The following is a 17,764-nucleotide window of genomic DNA, read 5'->3' on the forward strand; positions in this document are numbered from 1 at the left end:
AAAACTACATATATTTAGTTACAAAATAAAAGCCCAATTGCTTCTAATTACCTATATTGATGAAATAAAGTTTTTATGTCGTTTCTACTATTCTTTCCTTTGGTGGTTTAATTTGTCAAATAAGTCATCTTTTCCCAAAAATGAGTCTTGATTATTTTGACAGTTTTTCTTTTCAAAGCCCTTATAGGTACTGTTGTTATATGGTGAACACTCAAGAGATACACAAGTCCTATCATTTTTTATCACCAACACTGACGTCTGATTTGTTTTATTTGGTATGTCACCTTCTTGATTTAACATAAATTGTTTTATTTTCTTAATTTCTGAAAAATACTCATATTTCTGATTTGTTTTCACCGAGGACCTCCTATCCATTTTTTCCCTTCTACTTTATCAAAAAGGACTGAGGTCTCAGATGACAATGAGAATATCTGAGTCACTTATAGAGGGCAAGAAGAAGCATAGTAAAATATTTCTGGCTGGGGGCAGTGGCTCACACCTGTAATTTCAGCACTTTGGGAGACCAAAGCAGGAGGATTCCTTGAGCCCAGGATCTCAATACCAGCCTGGGCAACATAGAGAGCCCCTGTCTCTATAAAAAATAAAAATGAGTTGGGAGTGGTGGTATGTGCCTCTGGTGCCAGCTCACTGGGAGGCTGAGGTGGGAGGATCACTTGAACCCGGGAGTTTGAGGCTGCAGTGAGCTATGACCCTATCATTGCACTCCAACCTGAGTGGCAGAGCGAGACCCTGTCTCAAAAAGAAAAAAGGAAAAACTATTTCTTCTTTGTCTAACTCCCTGAACAGAGAGAAAAACTACCCTATAGACAGGTCTGGAGCACTGCAGGAGAGTCAGGCACACGGGGCCCCAGGATCTCATGGATTTCATGTATAAGAATGTTCTTCCTTCCTGCTTTCTTGAGGGATCATGCCAGTATCTTCAAAGTCTAAGATGCTAGGAAATCATGGGCAGTGTATTGAAATAGGGGGCATATGCCTTAGATAAAGACATCCAAACTCTCACGGTAACAAACTGTGCTGGCCAAAGGAGAAACTACTGTCTTTCAGTCCACGAGTTTGCACCTCCTGGTTTATCATAATTATAGTGATATTCCTTTAAACTAAACATTTGGATGGAATCTTTTTCCGCCTATAGAAAGAGAAATCACCCTTATTACAGTGGTTTTAAAACTGCAGTTCACACAAGAATCCTATGGTGAGCTTGTTACCACTGTGGGTTCCTGGGCAGTGCCTCACAAGATTTCCTGGTCTGCAAATCTGGGGTAAACATCTTTGAGACAGGTGGCCCAGGTTTCCACAAGTGCTGCAGGGATTTGGATTCATTCCAACCAGTTAACACTCAGAGGGTGTTAATCCAGTTCGGAGAAACTTCAAGAAATCAATCTCACATGATGTAGAAAGATTCAATCTGTAAATCATCATAGCTCTTCTTTCCAAAGTCTTTTATAATTGAGTTTGAAGCAGAGTACAAGCAAATATCTCATTTGTATGATCCATCAAAGGTCAATCTTTTTTCATGAAGATAGCAAAGAGGTTTTTTGTTGTGTTTGTTGGTTTGTTTTTTTGGTTTTTTTTTTTTGGGACAGAGTCTCACTCTGTCGTCAGGCTGGAGCGCAGTGGTGCAATCTCGACTCACTGCAACCTCCGCCTCCTGGGTTCAAGAGATTCTCCTGCTTCAGCCTCCCAAATAGCTGGGACTATGGGCATGTGCCACCAAGCCCAGCTGATTTTTGTATTTTTAGTAGAGATGGGGTTTCACCATGTTGGCCAAGATGGTCTCGATCTCTTGACCTCGTGATCCACCTGCCTTGGCCCCCCAGAGTGCTGGGATTACAGGCGTGAGCCACCACACCTGGCCGCAAAGAGATTTTTAAAAGCCTGACTTTGGGCATGAGCGACACTAGGGGTTGAATTTCATATTCTGCTATTGACGGGGATGAACTTGGGCAGTTTGCTTCACTCTCAAGCCTCAGCTCAGCCATGGATAAAACGGAGATAAGAAAAGAAATGACTGCACAATGTGGTTGTGAGGAATCAATGAGGCAATGTACAGAAAGCGCTTACCACTATGCGTGGCACACAGGAGTGCAGAACAAATGTGTACGTGTGTGTTTCTGAGACGGAGCCTCGCTCTGTTGCCCAGGCTGGAGTGCAGTGGCAGGATCTCAGCTCACTGCAAGCTCCGCCTCCCGGGTTCACACTATTCTCCTGCCTCAGCCTCCCGAGTAGCTGGGACTACAGGTGCCCGCCACCATGCCCAGCTAATTTTTTTTTTTTTTTATTTTTAGTAGAGACAGGTTTCACCGTGTTAGCCAGGATGGTCTGCATCTCCTGACCTTGTGATCCACCCACCTCGGCCTCCCAAAGTGCTGGGTTGTGCATTATTTTTGTCACTACTTTTCTACAAGAATAGAACATGATGCTAAAAACATATGAAACTGGTAATTCTGCACTTGTTTTCAGGGATGTTTTAAATAGTCACCTCCTCATCCCCCAAACATAAGAAAACCCCACAGAATTATAGTTTTTATTATTTTATGTTAGTGAATAAAACTTGTATCTCTACTATAACACTAGGATAGAGTTTCAAATTGGGAGATTTTAAATCCTTTCAGCTTTCTCTGTTTTGATAAAATATTTCTCCTTATCACTATCGTATGCTATTCTGAAGGTATAACGCATGCAATATGATCTTTCCCCTCCTCCAATGCGATCCACTTGTTTCCAAGCAATGAAAAATCATAGTTTCTATATTCTTCTTATAAAATAAAAAGAGGCAGAATTCTGTGATGGAAAAAGTAATAATGACATGTGTGTGAATTCTGTGGATTTTTACTTCCCCCTTAATTAATGCATCAAAGCCACATATTTTTATAAAATACTAAGTGCCTGTGAAATGTCCCTCTAAAAACTCAATGCGTTGATATACCTACCCTATTGAAATGGATAATTTCATTAATAGTAAGTTAGAGAATGCTGATTCAATGAAGAATGCTGATTAAATGAAGAATGCTGATTAAATTCTTTGATGACATCAAAGAGTTTATCATTATGATTCATCATTTTTATGTTAAACGGAGAAGGAAAAAGGAGGCAAGACAATAAGGAAGGTATGGGGGAATATGGGAAGGAAGAGGAGAATCCATCTACTAGCCAATGTTCATTGACCAACTACTATACACTCATGATTTCAGGAGCCCAGGAGAAAAGTTTTACCTTGGAAAAGCTTATGGTCTAATCATCAAAAAAACTCTTTTACTGCTAGAGAAAAAAATATTCATGACACTTGTTAAGGACACGCAGAGTTTATGAGTGGGGACGCCACAAGGAGGTTTGTAGTAGGGAAGGGTGACTGAGCTCAACTCCAACTACAAGGACGAGTGGAGACCGATGGCCAAGCAGGCTGGGGATGAGCGGATGGAAAATTACTAAGTGGGAACATCAAGGCTGGGGGTTGTTGCTAGGCTGACTCAAAAATATTCTTGTTGAAGGCAGGCCAGGGTGATAAGACATCAAGGCTAGCGGATGAGGCATTTGATCAGGTACTAAAGGGGGATCGGATACTAAGTGTAGGGGACTTTCACTAAACTGACACAGCAGGATTCTTGCTGAAATTAGACTAAATGGGTCTTATATACACACACACTCTCTCTCTATATATATAAAATTAATATACAACATATACACTATATTATATATTAAAATATAATATATACACTATATTATATATAATTAATATATAATATATACACTATATTATATATAAATATATATAGTGTGTGTTTATTATATATTTATTTTATATGTGTGTTTATTACATACACATAATAAACACACACCTTGGTAAACCACTTGGAGGATGGGTCCCCAAGATCATGAGGAACGAGCTGACTCAGAAGCAGCTGCACGGCGATGCCTGCGGGATGAAGAGGCATTTGTCAGAGGGGCAGCTAAGAAGGTGGCAGTGGAGGGAAAAAAGGATGGATCCCCGGAGAATCTGAAGAAATCTTGCAAAGGACAGTGGAGGGTAGAGAGCAGGGTGTTAAGTCACCTTTTAATCAGCACACATGGTTTTGACATGCCCGCGGCTGCCCGTCTGCAAGCAGAAATGGCTGTGATTCGATGACAGTCTTACTGCTGGATGGGAAGGATGATTCTTTGGCCAGACAATACCGTTACCATTAACAACAACAACAACAAAATCCCCACACAGTAAGTACTGAGTTGGCTGAAAACAGACCTATACCAAATCAACACCTCACCATTAAGGAGCTAAGCCTACTGCACGGCATTTTCTCTTTAGCCAGAGTCACGTTTTTATGAGAAAATATGAAGAGAACAGAGAGTTGCCAGAATGCAGTGTCACTGCACTGCAGGGCTATATTTGTTGGCAAGCATCTGAGACCAGCCTCTGCAAACTGCTGTAGGCAGGGCCTGGCCTAAAGCGGATGGAGCCCCCTGGGGCTCAGTTGCCCTTGCCACACCATGATCCTTCTCTATGACTTAGGATCATAGAGAAAACACAGCTTTTCCTAGCAGCTAACAAACAGTTTCTCTGGACTTTTACCTTTCATGATAAATGCAGATGTTTAAGGATCCCTTTGTCAGTTATCCTTCTATAATGTTTTCAGTTCTCGATAATCAACTACTTGATACTCACGAGAAAAGCAGAATTCTTCTTAAGCCTTCTGATTCAAAACGCTTCTCCTAAAAACGCCTTCCTGTGCTGATAAAGCGTTTCACATCATTACAACACGGAGAAAACACGCGGATCCCAGGCGGTCCAGGCTATGATGAGTATCTCCAGCGTTTCAGAAAGACAAAGTGGATTCCACATCACTGTGACTCCTAATGACCAGTTTTCTCAAGGGAGGTCTGAGTCACAGTCCCAGCAGTGTCTCCAAAGGCAGCACGGCGCTCACGGATAATTATATTTTCGTGTGTTGGTAAAAACACAATCCACCCAGTGATCTTATGTCTACTTGAACATTACAGCAGTTCTAGAGTAAGACTGTAGAATTATCATGAACTGCGGCATTTCGCAGTAACCATTAAAGTACAGCAGTGTTTGAATCATCTTGTGGGTCTCTTCGTCTGCTTGGGCTGTGATAACAAAGTACCACAGACAGGATGGCTTAAACAAGAGAAATGTATTATCATCTCACAGTTCTGGAGGCTGGAAGTCTGAGATCAAGGTTACAGCCGGCTGGTTCCTTCCGAGGCTGTGGGGGAGAGTCTGTTGCTGCCTCTCCCCTTGCTGGCGTCTTTGGCTTCCTTGGCTTGTAGACGCATCACCTGGATCCCTGCCTTCGTCTTTGCATGGTATTCCCCCTGTGTGTGTGTGTCCGTGTCCAAACTTCCGCTTTTTATAAACAAGGACACCACTTATATTGGATTAAATGCCCACCCTACTCCAAAATGACCTCATCTTAACTAATCAGTTAATTTACCAGCCACTCATTTCCCAAAAAAAGTCATATTCTTAGGCACTGGAGGTTAAGACTTCAAAATATGAATTGAAAGGAAACAGAACTTAGCCAACATCAGTGGCATTTCGGTGAAAGTAGGCCACCTGAAATGAAGACCCTTCTGGAAAAGATTACAAAGCTTAGGGATATAAATTGACCTCCCACCGGCTTTAAAGTCTCTCTGTAGCGGGCCTGCTAAGCTGCACACTTTCCAGAGACTGTGGTTTTGTTCTCAATTAAAAGTCTTTCCTTCAAAGCATTTTTCCCCATAGGAAAAAATAAAACCTTTAAGGAAGACACATCCACCAACTTTTCCCAGTAGCTTTCATTGAAAGCCCCTCTCTGGTTAGCACTTTTGCTGACTGATTTCTCTTTTAACCCTCCTGTCTTTTCCCGCATGCCCTTGTTGGATAATATAGCAACTCGTACACTGTTTGAATAAGAATCTAGAGGACCAGAGCCTTTCCTGCTTTCATTCATTTATTCATTCCACAGATGATTTTCAGAACCGCTCTTCATGGTGTGACCTCTGTAAACCCTTCAGGATAAAACATGAATAAGACACTGTTCCTGCCATGCAAAGGCTTGCACTCTACCAGTAAAACGGGATGAAGACACTCTTCTAGAATAAAGGCATCCAATTTGCTTTTGTTTAGAAAACTCTCACCCTTCCACAAAGCAATATGAGATTTTACATAGTAAAGAAAAAAAATTTTTTTTGGCCAAGCACGGTGGCTCACGCCTGTAATCCCAGCACTTTGGGAGGCCGAGGCAGGTGGATCACCTGAGGTCAGGAGTTCGAGAACAGCCTGGCCAACATGGCGAAACCCTGGCTCTACTGAAAATACAAAAAAACAATTAGCCAGGCGTGGTGGCAGGCCCCTGTAATTCCAGCTACTCGGGAGGTTGAGGCAAGAGAATCATTTGAACCCAGGAGGTGGAGGTTGCAGTAAGCTGAGGTCGCGCCACTGCACTCCAGTCTGGGCGACAGTGAGACTCCATCTCGAAAAAAATTTTTAAGAGAGAAGTCAAGGCAGTTGTTGACATTCAACTCTAATCAGATACTCAAGACTAGGTCTATCTTTCTAAACATTGTTCTGTCCCCTGCTTTCCCCCAGCCCCTGTGCATCCCTAGACTCCTCAAGAAGATGCTTGATCATGGCTCTTCGGGATAGTCTGTTACTGAGTCAGGTCGCTTCTCCATCATTCGCACTTTAGATATTTTGGGTGGTGCTTTCTATGTATGAACTATGTTCTGTCTTTCTATCCCAAGTCAAATCATTACAGATATCAAAATCCGCCAACAACCAAGGCTAATGTAGCTCTTTCCCTAATTCTTAAGAAAAATCCAAAGAAACACAGTTCATACCCACAAACCAACGGGCAATGTATCAGTTAGTAAAACCCAAGCCAAATGCAGGAACTGACAAGCTTTTCTGGTCTTAAAGAAACAAGGGGTTCAATCCCAAGTATCTACTGTTTCCACAAGCTTCTGTCCCACCATAAAGGGCCTGAGTCTCTGCTGTCAATACAACATTTTAAATTTATTATTTTGTGCTTAAACATCACTTATCTGTAACAAGAAACTCAAAACTAAGCCATGGGAGATAATGCATTTAAGAGACTCCTTGACTTTTGCATCAGTTTTCTCTGTCCCCATAAGCTTGTTGAGATATAAAGCAAGATAATGGCAAACATATAAATGTCTCTCACTATGTCCCAGCATGATCCCAAGTGCTATGGCAATATTAAGATATTAGATCATCAGAACAAACCCCACCAAAAGGCCAGCATCTTACCATGAGTAGCCTTTATTAGTACCCAAGAACTAGTTATTTAGACATACCAACTTTAACTGCGGTATTGATAGGGTTAATTATCACCAATTTGAATCCGTCCAGTTAAAACCTAGAATGGTGGGCTGTTTTTGAGATATGCATATGGGTGGAAAACATGTTTTATTCTCCACAGAGACACCAATAATTCGGAGACACAGTTGGCAACGCCTAGCATCATGGGAGAATGTGGAAAAGAGACACAGGCTACCTTTGAAAATTAAGTGGGAGAGTAGTGTACGGGTACGTTTTCTTTTTCTTTGTGACAGAGTCTCACTGTCACCCAGGCTGGAGTGCAGTGGTGTGATCTCGGGTCACTGCAGCCTCTTCCTCCTGGGCTCAAGTGATTCTCCTGCCTCAGCCTCCCGAGAAGTTGGGATTACTGGCATGCACCACCACGCCTAGCTAAGTTTTGTATTTTTTGTAAAGATGAGGTTTCACCATGTTGCATGTTGGACAGGCTGCTCCTGAACTCCTGAGCTCAAGTGATTTGTCCAACTCGGCCTCCCAAACTACTGAGATGACAGGTGTGAGCCATCGCATCTGGCCAATGGTAAGTTTTCAATGAGGAGACTTGTGCTATTCAAACTTAGTCCCAAATTTAGTTGTACCAAAAGAAGTAAACATAAAGCCTTCACAAGAAAAGCACCAAGGTACGTGGTTTATCCTGGCTCTGGCTGGCCCCAGTTTCACCCACGCTCCATCCCTGCAACAAACATTTATTGAAGGCCAACTGAGAGTGGGCAGTATCCTCGGTTCCAAAACTACGAAGGCTGGATGCAGTTGCACATAGGCAATGGGTACTTAAACCATCAATGACACAAAGTTATAAAGTAGGTAGTAGGGATGGGAACTCATAAAGGGGATATTTAAGAGAAGGAGGTGGTGGGAAGCTTTCAAGACAGAGAATTGAATGTTCACAAGTGTGATATATTCAGAAATTAATTTTTAAAGTAAATTTCCTCAAATCTAATCTAAATTTTAATTGTGAATTCTTCAAGCTGCCCCTTGCCACCATTGATAATAGGGTGATGACCATAAATCCCGTATTTCTGATCTATCCCAATTTTCAGTATTCTGTCTCTTTGTCAAGTCACATATCCCAATTTTAGGGCTAGAAAACATGGTCATCATGGTGATTAGAAATGCAATTTACAGAAGATTTCCCTTTCCCTCTGTTTCCCAGACTGAGTCTCCTTTCCTCTCCCACACCCAGCTTCTGCTCTCACTACCAACAGCATAGCACGCGCGGCACGGCATGGCACAGCATGGCACTGGCTGTCTGTTTCACTAAAGGTGGAAATTCCTCAAGAATGTCTAATTAGAATGTTTTGAAAAATAAATTCAGCTTCTTAGAGAGTAAGAGGACTACCTCCTAAAAGATTACATCGCACAGTTATTTTCATTCTAAATGTAATTGAAATTCCACTCAGAATTGTCTTCTTGAATGACAAGTCATTCTATTTCAACATGACATTGATTGATTTTAATTATGACATGGTTTCCTGTCAGCCTGGTGCTTGAACCCAATTTTAAGGAAAACTCATTTGTCTTGTGCTTGTGCCTGAGTGAGAGATTTACGAGAATTGGATGAGCGTGTTTCCTAAAGCTTCGAGAAACACACGTGACATTTTGAAAAGTATATCAAGTTCTGCACTGTACTAGCAGTCTCACCGTGGGTGAGGTAATTTCTTGAAACTTCTGTTTATTTACTCTTACAGTGAGATAGGTTCCATTTTTTTTTAACAGAGCTACTGTAAGGGTTAAATGAAACAGCTGCTTGGCCGTGTGTCTGACTCCAAGTTTTTTGCTCTTTATGGACACCACAATACCTCAGTCTTAAGGTTGATGGGCACTAAAGTGCTTAACTTCGGAAGTGGAGAACTCCGTATTTCCCGAGCACAGGAACAAGTGCACTAAATCCTTCGTCAAACAGTACCTCTAGGTCTGTCCTCCTACCCCAAAGTGACGAAAGATGCATTTAGCAGGACTCTACATCTTTGGTTAAGTCCTCCTACAGGCTCCTGATTCGAGAGCTCACCAAGTGATGCCTCATTAAAACCACTTTATTTCAGCTGGAAGTGGAGGGGAGGGGGAATGAGGAATGAGGGAGCGATGAATACAGTATGATGTGGAGAGGGATGCTTCCTCAGCGGGCACCGGCGTCCAGCCCCACGGGTGCTGTGCTGTGGAGTCAGCTCCAGCATCTACTCCTTTCTGTGCCAGGTAAGTGGAGAATTACACATCTCTTCAGAGTCGGAATATCTTCCTCTCTCTGCCCCTTCAAACTCAGTGTCATCTTTGTAAAAAGCACGCTCACACCATTACTCCTGTTCAGAGACTGTCAGCGGCTGCCCACCTCCTAGGTTTTAGAGAAATCACTCTTTTTTTTTTTTTTTTTTTTTTGAGATAGGGTCTTGCTCTGTCACCCAGGCTGGAGTGCAGTGGCACGATCTTGGCTCACTGAAACCCCCACCTCCTGGTTCAAGTGATTCTCCTGTGAGTAGCTGGGACTACAGGCACCCGCCACCATGTCCAGCTAATTTTTGTATTTTTAGTAGAGATGAGGTTTCACCAGGTTGGCCAGGCTAGTCTTGAACTCCTGACCTCAGGTGATCCACCCGCCTCGGCCCCCCAAAGTGCTGGAATTACAGGTGTGAGCCACCGCGCCCGACAAAGAAATCATTCTTAACATTTTGTAGTTCAGATACTTTTGATGATCCTCTCTCTCAGAAAAATGTAGACACACAGACACACCCCCTTTTATTCTAGTTCCATGCTCTAAAACTTGTCCACAAACTCCAGATTGAACAACTTGCTCAAAAAGATCAGAATTCAAACTTCTTGTCCTGCATGTCAAAGCTCTCTATAATCTCACCATTCATCACCAATGACCTGACCATTTCTGAAATCTCAGTGGAAAGCATCCACTCTGATAATTATCTCTGATCATTCCAGGCAACTTCTCCTGCTGTCTACGCTCTGGTTATGTTCCACCTCCCTGAGAACCCCAGTGCACCAACCCTACGAGTTTCCCACCAGTCAGCACCGCTCCCCACAGGCTTCTTTCCTCCCCTGCAGCCTGGAGGCTAGAACTACCAGTGCAAATGTCCCTTTGTCTTCTGCCTTCATCCCCTGCTCCTCTGTTCTCCCACTGGACACGTGCCTGGCAATGCACCAGTCTGGACATTCAACCCCCTAACTACATTATGTCCACTTCAAAGCACGAAAGCAACAAAGAAAAGCATGCAAATGTGCTCATGAGTCTCGCTTTAAATATATCACTACCCAGTTCCCTCAACATTTAAAACTGCCTGCTGATTCTGACAGATTTCCCAATAAATATTCTTGTTCAGTCTCCTAAAAGAATACCCAATGCCTTTTTAACTTTTGTTCAGCCCTTTGACCTCTGCGTTCTGGCCATATGTTGATGGTCTTGCTTTATACTTTAAGAAAATAGAAGTATTCTGACACAAATTACTTTATTTTCCACCCCAAATGCACCATTTTACCTAAATTTCTCTCCTCTCTCATTTTATTGAACTGTCCATCCTTCTCTCATCAGACAAACTGACCCATTGTCAACAGCGTATTTTACCTCTTCCATTCCTCAACAAATTCTTCCAAGCAATCATTCCTAATATCCCGCTGGATCATCAGTTTCCTTCTCTTCATTGGAATAGTTCCATCAGGAGTCACATATGCTGTAATACTTCCACCTTAACCAGAAAACTGTGTGTTCTTTGGTCCACATCCCTCTCTGACTGCTGCTCTATTTCTCCCTTTCCCTGCCCAGGCACAGTTCTCCAAAGAGGTATCTGCACTTCCTATCTCAACCTTCTTAATGCCCATCCACTGTTCCAGAATGAACTGCAGTGAGCCCTTCATCCCCATGCCCCCAGTGAAACCGTTCTCATCACAGCCACCAACGCCGTCCACCTTGCCAAATCCCGACATCTGTCAGAGTTCTCTTCGTACTTGACCTCTTGGTAGCATTTGACCCAGATGAGCCACACCCTCTTGAAGCATTTCTTTTCTTTTCTTCTCTTCTAAGACACCACACACCCTCTGGGCTGATCGACATCACCGGCCACTTCTGTTTTCTCCACCTCTTCAGAGAATGTAGGCACGCTTCAGAACTGGTCCGTGGCCTTCCCACCTCACCCTCCTCTCTCCTTTGGTGATCTCAGAAGGTTCCATGGTTTAAGTGCTGTCTAAACACTGATAGCTCCCAAACATTATCTATCTCCAGGACCAACCTTTCACTTGATCTCCAAACTAGTCAACAGCCCACTTACCACTTGCAGGAGGCAAACGGCACACGGCCTAGACAGAATTATTGACTCATTAAACTCCTTCCTCATAAACGTGCTCTTCCCTTTCTACCTTTATTCCCCATGCATGAAGAACCATTCTACATGTTCTTCAACCATCATACATTGCAATCCTATTGCAGCTCACCACCTCCCCAACCATGGCCTCTGACTGTTCCTATGCAAGCCCCCTCATCTCTCACTGGACTTGCATTCCCTTCCTCACCAGCTTTCCTGCTTTATCATTCTCTGGCTTAATACCCTCTAATAGCTTCTCAGCATATAAAGAATAAAATCCAAACTGACTGCCAGGGTCTTCACTGCCCTTCAGACACTGACCCTGCCTACTTCTTTCACATAATCTTACTCTTCACCCAAGCTGGCCACACCAACGTGTTCCAGCCTAGGGACTTTTATCTTTGCTGTTGCCTCTACACCAACTTCCAGCCTAGGGACTTTTATCTTTGCTGTCGCCTCTACAGAACCGTCTCCCCCAGGTTTTCTCATGGCTGCAAAAGGTGTGCAAAACATCATTCGGGAGTCTGTTCCTGTTTTTCTTTAAGGAGTCCTATACTGCCCTATCTAAAAATATTGTACTCTTTATTCTCTAACCCAGTTTTCAATCAGGAGAGACTTTTGCCTCCCTGGGGGGATTTAGCAATGGCTAGAGACATTTTTGGTGGTCGTTACTGGGAGTTGCTACTGGCATCTAGTGAGTAGAGGCTAGGGATGCTACAATGCACTGGATGACTGCCCACAAAAAAGAATTTCAGGCCCCCACAAATGTCAGTAGAATTAAGGTTGAAAAACCATGCCATGCATCTACTTCATTATTATCACAACACTTATCTGCATAATAGTAATAATAATAATTAACATGTATTTCAGACTTACCAGGTGTCGGACACTGTTCTAAAGTTTTCATTTATTTCCTCTTTAATCCTCATGTGCCAGCCATATAAAATGGGTCCCATTATTACACAGATGAGACACTAAGGCAGGAAAAAGTTAACTATCTTGCTGCAGATCAAGTTGGAGAGCTGGAATTTGAATGTAGATGGTCTGGCTCTAAAGCCTTTACCTTTAACCATTGCATTAGAGGGCCATGAGGTCACATTTTTTTCCTATAATTTATTACCTGTCTTTTCCCACTAATATACTATCTCCATGAGAACATGGAAATAATAGACTTGTTTATCTCTGGATCCTCTCTGTCTAGACATATAGGAGGCCCTCAAAAATCTTGAACGAATGAAGAGTTCTGCATACCTTTCCAAGCATTGCTTCTTGTAATCTTCTCACACGAAGCTCACTTCCCTGAAAATGACCTGCTTTCTATCCTGGAGACAGTCCAGTTTCTTACTTTCCCTCTGATTTAGCCCACGCTCTCTCAGGTCTGGTTTTTCCTCCTTACTCCTATCCTCAACACGAATATGATTGTACCCATTTCTCCAGCCCCACCTCCAATCTTACATAACACATTTCAGACCCATAGATCCACAGAGTCATTTTGGTGGAAAGAATGTTAGAGATAATAACTTTCAAATTACTTATTTTATGTAAGAAAAATAAGACTTGGATGGCTGGGCCCGGTGGCTCACACCTGTAATCCCAGCAGTTTGGGTGGCCAAGGCAAGCAGATTATCTGAGGTGAGGAACTCGAGACCAGCCTGGCCAACACGGTGAAACCCCATCTATACTAAAAATACAAAAATTAGCCAGGTGTGGTTGTGCGCGACTGTAATCCCAGCAACTCGGGAGTCTGAGGCAGGAGAATCGCTTGAACCCAGGAGGCAGAAGTTGCAGTAAGCCAAGATCACACCACCGCACTCCAGCCCGGGGAGCAGAGCAAGACTCCATCTCAAAAAAAACAAAAAACAAAAAAAACCAAAAAAAAACCGAAAAAAACACTAAGACTTGGAGAAACTAAGCAAGATACTGACGAAAATTCCAGTTTTTCTCCCTTCTGTTTGGAATTTTCATGTAGCTCTGAAATGCTGCTGGGAGGAAAGAATTTGTAGAAGCTCTTAGGGCAACGGGCTCCCCATAGCCCACTTAGGAAAGCACTTTTTGTGTCCTCAAATCGAACAGGACCTTCATTTATCTGACTAAATTTCCCTAGGTTCATATTTTCTTTTCTTTTCTTTTTCTTTTCTTTTTTTTTTTTTTTGAGATGGAGTCCCGCTTTGTCACCCAGGCTGGAGTGCAGTGGTGCAATCTTGGCTCACTGCAACCTCTGCCTCCCGGGTTTAAGTGATTCTCCTGCCTCAGCCTCCTGAGTAGCTGGGATTACAGGCGCACACCACCACGCCCAGCTAATTTTTGTATTTTTAGTAGAGACGGGGTTTAACCATGTTGGTCAGGTTGGTCTCGATCTCCCAACCTCGTGATCCACCCACCTCGGCCTCCCAAAGTGCTGGGATTACAGGCGCGAGCTGCCGCGCCTGGCCCTATATTTTCTTTACTCTTGTCCCTCAGTACAATGTGTCCCCACGCTCTTATTAGAACAATTTCCACCTTTGCCCCTTATTTTATCCCCACCCCAAAATCAGAACTATGGTTCTTGCCTTTAAGGAATTTGCAAGGTAGATAGGGAAAGAGATCATGTATGTCTTATCTTAGATCTTCCATTACTTTGCAGACCGGTTCATAATCTGATAGAATTACTGGAAAAACAAGTGATAGCTTTCTCTCCAACTTGTTCTACTTGTTTCTGAGAGTAACAGAAAAAATGTGGTTTACACCCAGATGATGAACTGACAGTTGTGTATTTAATAATTAGGACACAAGAAAATAAATTCCACAGATAATCTGTTTGACATCATCTATTTTTTCTTTAATGTAGATGGTTTAATGCAACAATAACTTTTAGAAGGCTTATGACATTTTTCCTGATGAAACAGATTTGGATTAATGGTACTTCTAGGAGAAATAATTTCCTCATAGATCACCTTCACACACATTCAGAAAAGAGATATTCAGGAAAGATCCCTTGGGTTGCTTAAGGCCATTTCAACCTACAATCCTAGTAATTATTGACGAATAGGATATTCCACATAGTAACAAATTACCACCCCTCAGATTACCTAATGATTGCAAAAGGGAAAACCTTTCTTTTTGGAAAGATCTGGCAGTCACCACCTTAACCAAACAATCAACTGCAGCATCACTGAATTCTGACGTCATGAAATTGTGTGCCTCCAGGTGTGATGCCAGAGAAACATCATCTAGGACATATTCTTGCCAAAAACATACAAATGGTACCTGCTCAAGCTGTAAGAAGTAATTTCTAGTTAATAGGAACCAAAGGGACCATCATTTCAATAAAGCAATCACACAAATCCTCATTGTGGGACATTTTACAAGACAATTGGCCTGTTCGCTTCACAAAGTCAATGTCATAGGGAAAAATAGCAGAGAGAATATATTAGATCAATAGAGATGAACTTCCCGAGCCTCCAGTATAAGCTGGTTGAAGAACAAAATAATAAAATAATTTAAAAGGAACAATTGAAAAAGACTAAAAGTGAAATGGATGTTAGATTGTATTAGAAAACTATTAATTTTCTTAGTTGTATTATAAAATTGAGGCCATGTAACATAACGCCCTTATCTTGGGGTCTCCTGTTTTTAGGAGTGAAGTGCATCACGATGCCTGCAATTTATTTTCAAATGCTTCTTCAAAACACATGCCCGTGAGGACCTAGCAGTATGGCAACGTGTTAATAATTAAATCCAGCTAGTGGGTATTTGATGTACTATTCCTTCAACCATTGTGTTTGTGTAAATGTTGAATGTAAAAATGTTGAAATGAAGCTAATGGTAGTGCTTCAGAAAATTACTCAGCAAAACTATGTCCTACTTACATTTGTCATTCTGCACTCCTTATTGGGAACTATTTTATGAAACCTCCTGTAATAAAACTGATTGTACATGCTCCACACAGAGCCAAATGCTTACATAGCCAACTACTTTTTCTTAAATCTTCTGCAAATTCTAAATGACGGGCAAGAAATGTTTTTGGGCCCCCAAATAGAGATGAGAAGCACCCAATGAAAGCCACTGTGTGGCCACTAGCCTGGGCCTAGTTTCCAAACTGACTTGCATTGACATCAATGCGATGTCAGCCACATCACTTAAATACTTACATAGATTGAGTCTCGATGTCATTTCATTTCCAGAGATTTCCTAACAAATGAGACCAGATATGAATTTTTACAATATAGCCAATCTAGAGACTATAAAGACACAACACATCGAAAATTTGGATCTGAAATGCATAGTGCAGAAATCACACAGCCCTTTTGATGCACTGACACTTTTCAAACTATAGAGAAGCTGAAATGTGGCACCAAGTCATTATAAATATTTAACAGGAAAATGCTGGCATAACTAAAAGAGTTCAGAAACATAGATATATCCGTGAAGCTTCGTTGCAGATACTCATGAGACAAGCACATCAAGTGACTTTACATCCTGGAAAATGAAGACGAGTATGAAGAACATGATACTGTGAAAGTCATTTGTGGACACTCCGTATTATGGCGTGTCTCACAATCATAAAACAATGGGCTTTTCCTTCAATCCCATGGCACAGGTAAGTGCAAGATTAGTATCACCACCAACAGCCGAAACATTTGGTGTCAAACCCCTGTTACAAAACCACCCTGTCACTGAATTTCTCCAATGCAACAGCCAACAATTTATAGGAGAAAGAACACCAATATCAAGGCTTTCAAGGGTGCTCCAAACATAACATTGTGAGTGCTCTAGGAACTTTTGGAGCTTATGAATCACACTGTGCAACGTGTTCATATATGCCAGTGCCCACCACGTTTTAGTCAAAAGTTGGTGCTGATTTGGAGACGGGCCCGGAACATTAGGTAGAACATAAACCATCAGCAGTTACTAAGCTAAATGCATCGTGATAGCTTGGAGGTTTAGTCCACCTGTTGGAATCTGTCAACTTGTTGATACAGTAACCATTGTAATGACAAGTTGACCATTTTGAGTTTATGAACCCCATCAGCTCTCTCCTGAAAGAATAATATTGAATAAATGAGGGAACAAAGCCAAAAGTTTGGACAGAATTATCAACATATAAAAGGTATAACATATGACTTAGCAAATTTTTTAGCTATGTTTTCAAATTTTTGACTGAGGTTAGGTCAAGAGGAAGCACATTTAATGGGCAACATTTCACAACAAGAATGAAAATGATGATGATTCAGATCCCAAGTTATGTCCTGATCATTGGGCAATTTTGGTAAACCTTTAGGAAGAAAATTGGATTTCCTCTGCAGATCCTCTTCTAGTGTTCCACTGATTATATTCCTATAGGAAATATATGTTCTTTGCCATTTTCATTTTAGGAATTCTTGTTTTTGTCATTATTCACTCAACAAACATTTCTTGAGAATCAGGCAAACATAAATGAAAAATGGTTGATGTGTTAGAAACACAAGCAGGTGCTGAATGAACGGAGAGGACAGATACCTGACCCATGCTGGCTGAGCGTGTGAGCAGGCGCGTGCTGTGAGATGTGCCACGCGCCTGGAAATGGAGGCCTTCGGGCCGGAGTAAGAAGTGACTGATGGGATGGAGGGGTAGGGAATGATGCTCCAGGAAGAAGCAGCAGCAGTCAGAAAGGTGATGGAGAAACACCACGTGCTTGGCAGCTACACGGCAATGGGGCAGAGGCTGTTGGGAGCTCGCAGGTTGAGAGATGGTCAAGACTTTGTAATCCATGAGCGAAGCTGGACCTTCTTCTGAGAACAAAGAGCTATCTTTAAAAAGTTTAAGAAAGTTACTCACATGAAGAAGTGATCCTTTTAGGGTTGATGAGTGTGATGATTGGGTTTCTATGCACACGTCTGACATGTGCCTCCCTCAGACCTTGTTACCACATCTGTACAGCACCCATAGGATGTGGGAAAGAAAAAAAGGGAAAAACAAGAAGAAAAGGAAAAAGAGAACATGAGTAAATGTGTGTTTTTGAAAGTCAACTCTGTCAAGTATGTAGAAGTTGGAGGAGGCAGGCCTAGAAATCTGTCACAAGGTTATTGTCATAATAATAATTATGTGAGTGTGAGTGTGAGTGAAGGCGATGGTGAGAATAGAAGAAACA

The 17,764-nt window shown here is 42.1% G+C and overlaps 1 protein-coding gene and 1 non-coding gene across 9 annotated transcripts in view; one reads left to right on the forward strand and one right to left on the reverse strand.

Moving 5' to 3' along the window:
* The window catches only part of SORBS2 (sorbin and SH3 domain containing 2), a 379,286-nt gene that overhangs the window by 351,527 nt on the left and 9,995 nt on the right, over nucleotides 1-17,764 (reverse strand). The gene's annotated exons all lie outside the window — the stretch shown is intronic.
* On the forward strand, nucleotides 17,463-17,566 carry LOC114678606 (small nucleolar RNA U13). Its single transcript, XR_003730039.1, has one exon. It is a non-coding gene; the product is annotated as a small nucleolar RNA U13 (small nucleolar RNA).

Source organism: Macaca mulatta, chromosome 5, assembly GCF_049350105.2.
Source record: "Macaca mulatta isolate MMU2019108-1 chromosome 5, T2T-MMU8v2.0, whole genome shotgun sequence".
Taxonomy (NCBI): domain Eukaryota; kingdom Metazoa; phylum Chordata; class Mammalia; order Primates; family Cercopithecidae; genus Macaca; species Macaca mulatta.